The sequence below is a fragment of the Papio anubis genome, chromosome 8 (genome assembly GCF_008728515.1).
Source record: "Papio anubis isolate 15944 chromosome 8, Panubis1.0, whole genome shotgun sequence".
NCBI classification, from domain to species: domain Eukaryota; kingdom Metazoa; phylum Chordata; class Mammalia; order Primates; family Cercopithecidae; genus Papio; species Papio anubis.
Genome location: NC_044983.1, coordinates 51,955,212 through 51,967,114, shown reverse-complemented (window position 1 = coordinate 51,967,114; position 11,903 = coordinate 51,955,212). Strand labels below are relative to the sequence as shown.

The 11,903-nt window shown below is 43.9% G+C and overlaps 1 protein-coding gene across 2 annotated transcripts in view; it reads left to right on the top strand.

The window, feature by feature from the left end:
* Positions 1–695: 695 nt before the first annotated feature.
* SDR16C5 (short chain dehydrogenase/reductase family 16C member 5) overlaps positions 696–11,903 on the top strand; it is a 28,708-nt gene continuing 17,500 nt past the window's right edge. For both annotated transcript variants that reach the window (XM_017962029.3, XM_009213066.4), the window contains exons 1-2: positions 696–991; positions 8,928–9,716. The gene's annotated coding sequence lies outside the window, so the exon portion shown is untranslated. The remainder of the gene's footprint in view (positions 992–8,927; positions 9,717–11,903) is intronic.

Sequence of the window (11,903 nt, the reverse complement as noted above, 5' to 3'; positions counted from 1 at the left end):
TTCAGCTTCCTCCTCGGTTCCCACTGAGCCAGGGTTCAGTGTAATTGCTCTCTCGTGGTCCTCTCCTCTTCTTTCTTCCCCATCCATCCTTGAAACCCCACTCCTGTGGAACAGGCATGTTTCGGGAGAAGCCAATCTGGGCATTAAACTCACACAAGAGTAGCTCCTGGACAGGGGCAGAGAGAGGGGGAAAGGAAGGCCCCCAGCAGAGAAAGAGAGGTCAGGTACACCAGCTGCTGGTCCTGTTAGGGACCAGATGGCGTTGGCCCCACTCTGGGGAGGACAAACCTTCTTCCCACTGGCAAATCCAAAGGGGTGATTCCTCAGAAGTTATGACTACTGTCATTTTTCAAGTCGTAAAGATAAAGTTGTGGCATGATATGTGGGAAAGCCATAATTATACATGTGATAGCATGGAAGTTCTCTGTGAATGACTCTATCTTCAGAACATGAGCCTGCTGTTAAACTTTGGAGAAATCTACTCAGACTAAAAGCAAAGATTGCCTGTCTTGGTACCAGAGGCTCCCACTACATGTGAGGCACTCCCCTCTGGGAGCACAACAGGGGTGGGTGGTGTGAGGCAAAGTAGCATACGTCTGCCTCTGGACAGCCACATAGTCAGCCCTTGTCATAAAGAGACCATGTTCACTCATTCTTCTTGTCAGCATAACCTCACAAACCCCTGGCTCTGATTGAGCACAGCCCATGAAAAATGCCTCAAAGACAACAAGCAGAAAGGAGTACAGGCTTCCATGTCTTGTCTAAATCACTGCATTTTTTAAAAAAGATAAGTCCAGTGGATTTCGAGGATCATAGCAGATGAGAGGCAGGACTAGATTGCAGCTCCCTACACAGCAGCATGTGGAGGCGTGCACTGTGAATTTTAGCTCCAGATCAACTGCAATAACAAACCAGCAATCCTGAGAGGACCCAAAGACCCTCTGATGGAAGTGGACTGCTTCTGCAGGACTCAGGAGACACCCTAAATACTGTGAGTGCCCCAACTGGGAAGTGGGAAAGAGAGACCCTCCTCTCCCAAACCGACACATCCCCACTGGAGAAGTTGAAGGTCTGTTTGCGGGAAAAGTTTCCAACTTTACCTAGAGCTGAGTCAAGTTAGAGGGTCAAGTGAAATGCGGGGGTAGGGGAAGCAGCAAAAAGGTCCTCCTGTGTCCGGAATTGGCTCCTTCCAGTGGGTTCTTGGTCTTGCTGACTTCAAGAATGAAGCCGCGGATCCTCATAGTGAGTGTTACAGTTCTTAAAGATGGTGTGTCCAGCGTTTGTTCCGTGTGTCCAGCGTTTGTTCCTTCAGATGTTCAAATGTGTCCAGAGTTTCTTCCTTCTGGTGGGTTCGTGGTCTTGCTGACTTCAGGAGTGAAGCCACAGACCTTCACAATGAGTGTTACAGCTCTTAAAGGTGGCTCGTCCAGAGTTGTTTCTTCCTCTTGGTGGGTTCGTGGTCTCAGTGACTTCAGGAGTGAAGCCGCAGACTTTCACAGTGAGAGTTACAGCTCATAAAGGTAGTGCAGACCCAAAGAGTGAGCAGCAGCAAGATTTACTGTGAAGAGCAAAAGAACAACACTTCCACAGCATGGAAGTAGACCGGAGCTAGTTGACACTGCTGGCTTGGGTGGCCAGCTTTTATTCCCTTATTTGGTCCTGCCCACATCCTGCTGATTGGTCCATTTTACAGAGTGCTGATTGGTGCATTTACAATCCTTTAGACACAGAGCACTGATCCGTGTGTTTTTACAGAGTGCTGATTGGTGCATTTACAAACCTTTTGCCAGACACAGAGCACTAATTGGTGTGCTTACAATCCTTTAGCTAGACAGAAAAGTTCTCCAAGTCCCCACCCAACCCAAAAGCCCAGCTGGCTTCACCTCTCACTGGGAGCTCACTGGGTCCCCAAGCAGCCCTTTCTTGCCTGGCACCACAGGATCCATCGGGAGGGTGGCCAGAGGAGCAGGGGGTAAAATTCTACAGGACGTAGTTCTCTAGCTGAACTTCCTAACAATTTGAATGGGGTGGGAAGCCTCCTAGCCAGAACTCCAGAGTGCAGACTTCACAGGAAAGGTGAAGAACTAAAGCTCTTTTTTCACAGCTGGGAGGCAGATAGCCTCGGGAAAGTTTTCAAACGTAGTCCTCTACAGGTGAGGGACAAAAGACTACAAATATGGTGCACTGTATACTGCTTGGGTAAAGGGTGCACTAAAATCTCACAGATCACCACTAAAAAACCTACTCATGCAACCGAATACCACCTGTACCCCAATAACTTACGGGAAACAAATAAAGAAAATGAATATAGTAGCTCAAGGAAAAAAACAAAAAGATAAGTTCAATGATGCTAGACTTTGACTCTTTCTATACATAATATCTGACAGGATTGATGATTACACCTCTGTAATCTATAACCAGATGTACTCTTGCACCCAAACTTTGATGAAATTTTGCTGTAATGTAACTTCATAGCACACGCAGAATCTCCACCACCTGACGTACAAGCTGTGGACTGAAACACTGGTTTGGAACCACGTAGAAACCCTCTGTAAAACACTCCTGGGTTGCAATCAGTAAGAGGGAACAAAATGAACTTTGTTTGAAAGCTTGATTTTTTTCTTTAGTTCACAGTCAGGAGGGTAGAAGGATTTGGAATATGGGAACTTTCATTGAAATAGAACATACATTCAAAAAAAGTGCATAGAAGTGTATACAGCTAGATACGTTTTTAGACAGTGAACATAAATGTGTAACCACTGTCCAGGTCAAGATGTAGAACATGAATGCCACCTCAGAAACTTCCCATTTACCCTCTGTTGGTCATGACTCCTCAAAGGTAACCACTGTTCTGACTTTTTCACATGGATTAGTACTGCTGTTTTTGAACTTTATGTAAGTGCAATCACATAGTATGTACTCAGGTGTGTCATTTTTTTTTGGCTCAGTATTATGTTTGTGAGAGTCATCTACAAATTGTGTGTAGCAGTAGTCCATTCCTTTTCATTGCTGTATAGTATTCCATTGTGGAAATATACAACAAGTTATTTGGATATTCAGCCCAGTTTTGGGCCATTACAAGTAATTCCAAAATTAGCACTTTGTACAAGTCATTCAAATGAGGTGGACCCAAAATTACTAAAGCCTCTTTCAACTCAGAACTAATTTCTAACCATAACTTTATTGTATTTGGTAACTGGATAGGCCCTTTGCTAATTTTTTTTCATAGTTTCCAGCTAGGTGAAAAAGTTTTGCAGAATAAGAACTGTCTTTATAAAAATTAAAACAAAAACTCAAAGAAAATGTTTACAAAGATGACTATGATGACAGCCATTTCTGGCTGTAGGAATTACTAGACATCCAAAGAAACTGTTTCAGTATAGATCTAAAAATTACGCATAAAAATTTTTGTTTAATCCTCTAAAGTAATCAATGAACTGTTGGGGAAAGAAGTAAGATCTGTACCCTAGATAATAAGAAACTAAAAATCCTGAGAGTTAATCCTGAAAGTTAAGGCATTATCAGCTAATGCCAGACTGCCATCCATAAAGGACACACCTCCTCATTGTCAGGAGGTAGTGACAGGGGGTATATTTGTTATCCCAGATGCTCATGTGATGGGGAGAACGAACAAAAACATGAAGCCAAGAGAATGGACTAGAAAACCACATGATGCCAGAATCCCAGAAAGGTAGAACAGTCAGAGGCTTGACCTAGGAAGTGGTGGTGAGTGGGGGCAGGAAGGAGGGTTCTAGAGAAAACAATGGAGAAGCTTACTTATCATCTTTAGATCTAAATAAAAAATAAAAATGGAAGGTGGGAATCCTTAGAGAATACCTAACCACAAGTTTGTTACCACATGGGTTGGGGCCATGGGGGCCATGAGTGGGGCTACCTCCATTCTCCAATAAATCTAAGTCAAATATTTTGTTAAAAATATTTGTTAAAAATATTAAATATCAAATAATTATTAAAATATCAAATAAAATATCAAATTATTTTGTTAAAAATATTTCCAGGTGTGATGGAAGCATTCTGAAACTGGAATGAAGTAATGCACAACTGTACAACTCTGTAAATTTGCTACAACACAGACTGTACACTTAAAATGGGTACATTATAGCATATAAATTATACTTCAATAAAACAGAGTAAGAGAGAGAGCACGCCTGTCATACTCCTCATCCTAATCATATATCCACCAAAAGTTTTTTTCTATAACTGTATAAGCAAAAAATGCCCTTCACAAATAGTATTTCCACTGATCGCAGAGAGAATCAAAAAGGAAGAGAAATTCCAGATGAGAAAAGCAGAGCGAAAAGAGGAGAAAATTTATCTGGGTCCATAAGTCTCTAGCTGTAAGTAATCTTGGCACAACAAGCCAGGTCAAATCTACATAAATTCATTACCATACCGCTCACGCTATGATTATTCAGGGAAAAAAAATTGTTAAAGATGATAAAGACCTTGGGATAGATAGAAGAGCAAGAACAAACATAAAACAACACATCCTTTTGTCTTTTCAGTGAGCGATGGAATGAGGAGTGTTGGGCTTCATGCCCAGTTGTTCTGAAAAATGTAGCACACAGGGAATTTCAGTCATGTGCCCAGTCCTATCAGTGTTTTCCTTGAGTCTTGGCTTTCTGAAACTTTTGCATTTCTTTGGTATACAGTTACTTTCCCCAACAAAGTGACAGGGCACATGTCCCCTTTCTCCTTCAACTCTTGGATTTATTCTCAGTATATATTATTCATCCTACTCTTTCACATGTTTGTTTACTACTTCTGTTCCAGCCTAACACTGATCTCTTCCTGTCATTGAACAAACCAGTCTACCTTTACGCTAATCATGTACTTCTCTGAGGATTTCACAATCTCCTTCTGCCAAATCATGCATTTTGGTTAAACATATATATTTGTGAAAGTATCATCTGCTGACTGTACTTATTCTACCATTTTACAAAGTAATCCCCAAAGACAACATATTTTTAAACGAGTCTTTTAAAAGTAGGCATTTTTTCATCTTTTTTGTTTTTAATATAACAAACTATTGCATGCCATTTATAAAAAGTCAAACAATACAGAAATATATATCATAACGGAGGCTACTCTCCTTGCCCCTTACTCAATTCTGTGCCCCTCCAGAGCTAAGCACTGCCAACGGTTTGGTGTGTGGCTTTCCAGATCCATTCTTCTGTGCATTTCCATCTGTATTACACACATGTGAACACACATGCGCATGCACAATGCACAGTAATCATCAATTTAATTTCAATGGATTAATTCTGTACTTTTTTTTTCACTGACCACAGCCTGGAGATCTCCCCCTGCCAGTAAATACATTTCTAACTTCATTCTTTTTTTTGGCTTCAGAGAATTCTATTATATGAGTATATCATGATTAAAGGAATAGCTGTGCATTCAAGTAGTTTCTCATTTTTTGCTATCACAAACAAGCTTCAATAAAAAATTCTTCTGTTACAAGTGTCATTATTCTTTTTTTTTTTTTTTTTTTTAGACGGAGTGTCACTCTGTCACCCAGGCTGGAGTGCAGTGGTGTGATCTCGGCTCACTGCAACCTCTGCCTCCCGAGTTCAAGCGATTCTTCTGCCTCAGGCAGGATCCTGAGTAGGTGGGACTACAAGTGTGTGCCACCACACCCGGCTAATTTTTTGTATTTTTAGTAGAGATGGAGTTTCACTGTGTTAGCCAGGATGGTCTCAATCTCCGGACCTCATTATCCACCTGCTTCGGCCCCCCAGAGTGCTGGAAGTGTCAATATTCTTATGTGATAGATTCCTAGATGTGAAATAGAGGTCAAAAGTTAAGATAGCTACTACCCAATTACTGTCCATAAAAGACTCAACGATAAATACCCCCACATTGTGTGAGAATGCCTGTGTTCCCACACCCTTGCCAATCCTGAATTCTTTTTTTTTCCCCGAGACGGAGTCTTGCTCTGTCACCCAGGCTAGAGTGCAGTGGCGCGATCTCTGCTCACTGCAACCTCCGCCTTCCGGGTTAAAGCAATTCTCCCTGCCTCAGCCTAGTGAGTAGCTGAGATTACAAGCGCCTGCCACCACCCCCAACTAATTTTGGTATTTTTAGTAGAGACGGGTTTTCGCCAGGCTGCTCTCCAACTCCTGACCTCAGGTGATCCGCCTGCCTTGGCCTCCCAAAGTGTTGGGATTACAGGCATGAGCCACCATGCCCAGCCCCGATCCTGAATTCTTATCTGACTTTTTAATATGTGGATGTTAATGAATGAAGAAAAGGTTATTCCTTTTCCAATTTCCTTTTCCAGAATATGAGTGAAATGTAGCATTTTTTAGTCATTTTCAATAATTTATATTTATTTACCTATAAATTTCTTTATCAATTTTTCCCACTGTCTTATTTCAATCAGTTTATAGAAATGCTATATATTATGGCCAATTATCAATGGTCAACTCTTTATGCAAAACTATTTTCTCCTAGTCTGTTGTTTATCATCTCACTTCACTTATGATATTTCCTTGCCTAGTCCCAAATTTCAAAACAATTTTTCAATATCGTATTTCAATACCTTCAGAGTTTTGCTTTTCAAGTTAACACTCTTATCCATCTGAGTGTCCCGTGTCCTATTTACACTCTGTGTTTGTTTGCTGAATTGGGGTTACTCAGGCTTTCTGTTGGGAAGAATGACTCATTTTTGCAGTACCTTCCGTGTGTCATAGCTTAAGGTATCTTTTGCTCTGATTTCTGGAAATAGGATCCATCTGCTTAACGAAGTCAACCCTCACTGGTAGCTCCTTTCTTTTTTCTAGCACTAACGTGTTTATTTGCATTTTTATATTTTCTCTTTTATTTCCATGGAATTTTGGCAGAAAATAGGATATGAATGCATATGTTCAGTGTTGCCATCTGGAATGGAAGCATCTGTGTATGTGTGGCCACAGAAACATTTTTATTGTGAGATAAAGATATACACATAGTGGAAAATTTGGAAAATACCAAAAGATACAAAGAAGTAAATTCAACCAACATTCCACTACTATATTATAAAAAATGTTAAGATGTTGGTGAACTCACTTCCAGTGTTTCTAATGCATGTACATAAAATTTTCACAGAAATTAGGATCATAGCATATACATTTAGTCTTTTTTTAATTAATTTATTTATTTATTATTATTATTATACTTTAAGTGCTAGGGTACATGTGCATAACGTGCAGGTTTGTTACATATGTATACTTGTGCCATGTTGGTGTGCTGCACCCATCAACTCGTCAGCACCCATCAACTCGTCATTTACACATTTAGTCTTGTACTGTGTTTTGTAAACTCATATTCTGTGAAGTGTACTTCATACTCTTGAAAAACATGATTTTATAAAGATGACTATAGAGTACTCCATCTGCACATACTTCTTAGGAATTAAAAATCAATTTATTTTGATTAATATACTTATTTCCTAAAAAGGTACTACATTCACATGATTCAGTGGAGCGAAAAGTCTCTTTCCCATCGCTGACTCTCAGTGACCCAGTTTCCCTTCCTGAAGGAGCACAGATAATACCTGGGTATTTGGTAAAGATAAAGGTGGAATTGGGTCAGAGGGTATATCCCTTTCTAATTCTTGATACATATTTGTTTTCCAGAAATGCATAATTTATACCCCCACATGAAGGCATTCTTTTTAAAAAAACTTTCAATTTGCAAGGCAAGAAATGTTTTACTATGCATCTCTTTGGCCCTAAGATCAAAGAAATTAAGAATAAGATTAAACCACTTTTTCATGTTTATTAACCCATGACACATGTTCTATCATAAACTGTCCATTCCTAGCCTTTGCCAAAAGAGACCCTTTAGAAATCCTTTCCTAGCTTCCAGGATTATGGTCAGTCCTCTGAGTTTCCCCCACATCAAGTCAAAGCAGGGTCCTTTTCAACCAGCAGGACCTCTGGCTTCTTTCACTGCATCACCGGTGCATCCCCAACTACTCACTCTCATCTTTTGTACTGATGAGATTTCTAATAATGCTCCAAATTTCTTTCTTGAGGTCCACCCAGGGCTTCTGACCAGAAAGAAGAGTGACAGCCCAGGATTCTGCTCAGAGAAGCCATGAAGATAATAGGAGGCTGATGTTTCCCAGTGTCCACCCATCTGAACTCTTGCAGGCAGTCTACACTATCAAGGGCCCATTACCCGACGTGTCTCTGCCTCAGTCCACTGTCACTCCCAGGCGCTGCTCACCTCCACACCTTAACCCATTCTGGAAGGCCCTTTGAGTCCAACTGCCTCTCCTCCTGCAGGCTGGTTGTGGACTCTGGAGGCACCTGGGGTGCATGTCTATCACCCGCACTGTTCATAAATGTGTCTCCCTTCTCCCTCCGAAGCCCTGCAACTCCCCAGAGCCCCACACAGCAGTGTCGCTGGGTGGTGACGGCTGACCTGAAACCAATGCACACACCCTTACCCCACTCACCTTCCCACATGCCTCGCATAGCTTGCCACAGTTTGCTGCTGCTGCCTAAAGCACACAAGTAACCTCTTAAGTACTGAAAAGACAGTCGAGGGTCTCCCCTGCACCTACTTTTCTAAGCTTATACGACCTGCCTGTTTCCTCTGTCACTTAAATAAAGAACAAATGTGCAGTTCCTCTACTCCAGATCTGTCCCAGATATAGGCTGGCTAAGGCTGCTCTTCGACCCCTCACCACTTTTCCTGTCCTACTCAGCCCCGGCATGAATTTCAAACCCAATCTCATCCTGACTCCCCTGTTTTGCAGTGTCTTTCAACATCCCATAATTTATTGTCATTTCTGCTCCTCATGGCCCCCAGAAAAGTTCACTCTCTATTATTAGCATTTCAGTGATGTCTTGTGCTTATATTAACTCTTTTACTGATTTATTAATGAATGTTTATCCTTTTTTTTTTCTTGACAGATATATCATCGCTGTATTTTCTGGATCGCCGTACACCCAGATGCTTAATATATCTTGATTGGGTCAGAGTGCCTGGTGACTTACTCTATCTTCATTTCTCAGCTTCATTTTGTTAGAACAAATTTCCTCGCCCTCTTCTCCTAGGCCGCCTGCCAGCGCCGCACCCACTCCCGCCCCTGCCTGCACCCCACCCACTTCCTGGGGACTCCCGAGCCCACGCCCACATCCCTTACCTCCAAGGGGCAAGGAAGCTGTTGACTTAGGTTCCCACGTGGAGCAATCAGATGCTGCTGGAGAACTCCCCGCATTGCAGGCTCCAGACAAACGACCTGGCCCCTCCCCCGTGGACGCCTACACTGCTCTTTGTTTTCTAACTCCAGAGTTCCCAGTCTCGGGGTTGTGCCTTGCAAATACCTGGGAAACTCTTCTAGCTAATGCCTGGGCCCCTCCCAACCCAGAAATTCCCATCTAATACTCTGGGGTGCAGCCTAGGCATTGAAACGTTAAGCCTAAGAGAAATCCGGCGCTCGCATCCAGTTTCCACCACCGAATTTCCAGCTTCTTAAATCTGCGAGTCCAGAAAAAGAAGATAGGAGTGCGGCCCACGTCGCGTGCTGGGGCTACTGCCGGCCCCACCCCCGGCGCTGCCACGGCCGTCCCGCCCTTGGACTTGGCTTCGGGCAGCACCTGGGTAAACACCTGAACCTCGCTGAGTTACGAGGCAGGGACTCGGGTGCCTGGGACAGACAAGGCCTGCTTCTCCGCGGGCAGCTAAGGAGAGTGTCCTGGGTGAGTTGCCGAGGTCGTCGGTCCTGGGTGCTGGCTCCCGGAGGAGGTGGCGCTGGCGGGGGTCGGGCGAGGCGGCCCTTTGGGCTGGTTTCACGCTGGGTCGCGCGCAAGGGGGCGCGGGTCGCCGAGCCGCGGCCGGACCCACCTGCGAGCTGGTGAGAACAGAACTCCTCCCGGGAGCGCACGGCTGCAGCGTCCCCGAAGCCCAGGCTCGCGTGGCTACGGCTAACGCAGACACCCCGCCCCCGGAGGTGAGCTGCCAGCCTCCCTCCCCACCCAGAGCAGAGGGCAGGATGCCTCCCTGGACCTTCTTCTTCGGTCCGTTCTGCCCAGGTTCCTTGCTCTCTGCTGCTCAGTGAATCCACCTCTCGGGCCCTACCACCCCCATATCACCCCTTTCAACCCAAGCTGTGATTGTCAGTCTGTCTGCCCTCCCGTTTCGTCGGGGTGCCCTCACCAGAGCCGACTTGCTGCCGCCCACTGGCCTGGGAAGCCGAGGGCGCCTGTTTGGATTGGGTAGGCCGTGAGCTAGAGACACCTAGAAACCTGCCAGATTAAATTGTATATGCTCCGTAACATTCTAGGAAAGTCTCTGCAGTAAAATAGAACCGTGCATTCACGCCTGTTTGTAAGTATACTATAACCGTATTTCATTGGTATAGCCAGGGATTATTAATGCATTTGCTTAACAGGAGCACCAGTGGAAGTTCTAGCCATTAATTATTTTGCTGTTATTCCGTGCCTGGCACTGTTCTAGAAAGGCCTCCATGTTATGGCTGTGCCACATTATTATGGGGACTGAGGAGCAGAGGGGGAGACATGTAAGCTGGCAGGTGTTGGAATCCAAACAACTCCTCTTGCACCCCCTCCCCAACACTGTACACCCCGCAGAGGACTTTGTGCAGAGTAATGCCTTTTTTTTTTTTTTTCTAATTTGTTCAAAGGTCTCACACAAGCTAGTAGTGACCACATAACGCTCCTTAATACTTTACCTATATAAACTGGTTTAATTCTCACAGCTCCTCTGTGTGGTAAGTATTCCTATGTACTATTAGAAACTCCCTTTTTAGAGGAGGAAACCGAGGCACAAGAAGGTAAATCATTTCTACCAAAGTTGTAGGGAAAATCAGTGATGTATCTGGAATTCCAAACCAAACTTTAATCTGTAGACCTCATTGCTTATGTGGGTACCCAGCAGGCACCCTAAACTTCAACTGGGGAGGGGGTAACTCAGCCTGACAAGTTCTTAGAAATCTAGTAAGCATCTGCCAAGACAGGGTTAAAAGATGGACATATTTTAGGTCTTGCATCAAGCCAACATGGAGACAGTGGAACACTGAAATCTAGAATGTTCTGACATTAAGAGCATTCATGTCACCCAGGTCAATGTTGAGACTTCTGGCCACTGCTGAGGTGCTGGAGCCCTGTGATGGGAGAAGTAGACCTCTGTCCCTCTGTGTGAATTCACATAGTGATATAAAAGGGAGTGTGGTGGTCTGACCAACTACCCTCGGTATGGATTTTTCCAAAGTTGGCAATGCCCAGGCTGCTGTCTGAGAAGGGTGCCTAGGGTTTCCCATTACTGTTTGCACAGTCTGACCCTCATCCTTGCAGATCCACAGGCACAGGCTCCATGACTGTGTATTTGAAATAAGAGTCCTCTTTCAGGACGCCTTCTTTTCCAGTTCTGCAGCGCCTGGGAGGCCTGAACAATCTTCTAAAAGTTTGTCTGTGAATGTAAACCAGAGCAGAGATCACAGAGCGTTTGAGGTCTATTTCATCAAAGCATGGATGAAAATGTCCTTCATTTGACCAGAAGGTCCATATTCCTTAGAGCCAGCATTCTTATTCTCTGGACAGCCCTGGACACACAGGTCAAACCTGCCTTACAACAAACTATTTTGTCCCTCTGCCAGGAAAGCTATTGCTCAATATCCCTACCTCCCACCATCATCATTTGGATATCCACTCAAAGGGTCACTTTCCAGCAGACCTCTGTTACTTCCTCCCCCAAGCCCAATCTGAATCAGGTCTCCCATCATTCTCTCTATAGCACACTGCACTTTTCTTTATAACACTATGGCTTGTAACGATGTATTTATTTGTTGAATATGTCTCTTCAACTAGATTACTTGGCTCACCTGCACAGAGATTATGAGAGGCTGCTCATCCCCTCAGCCTCAGTGC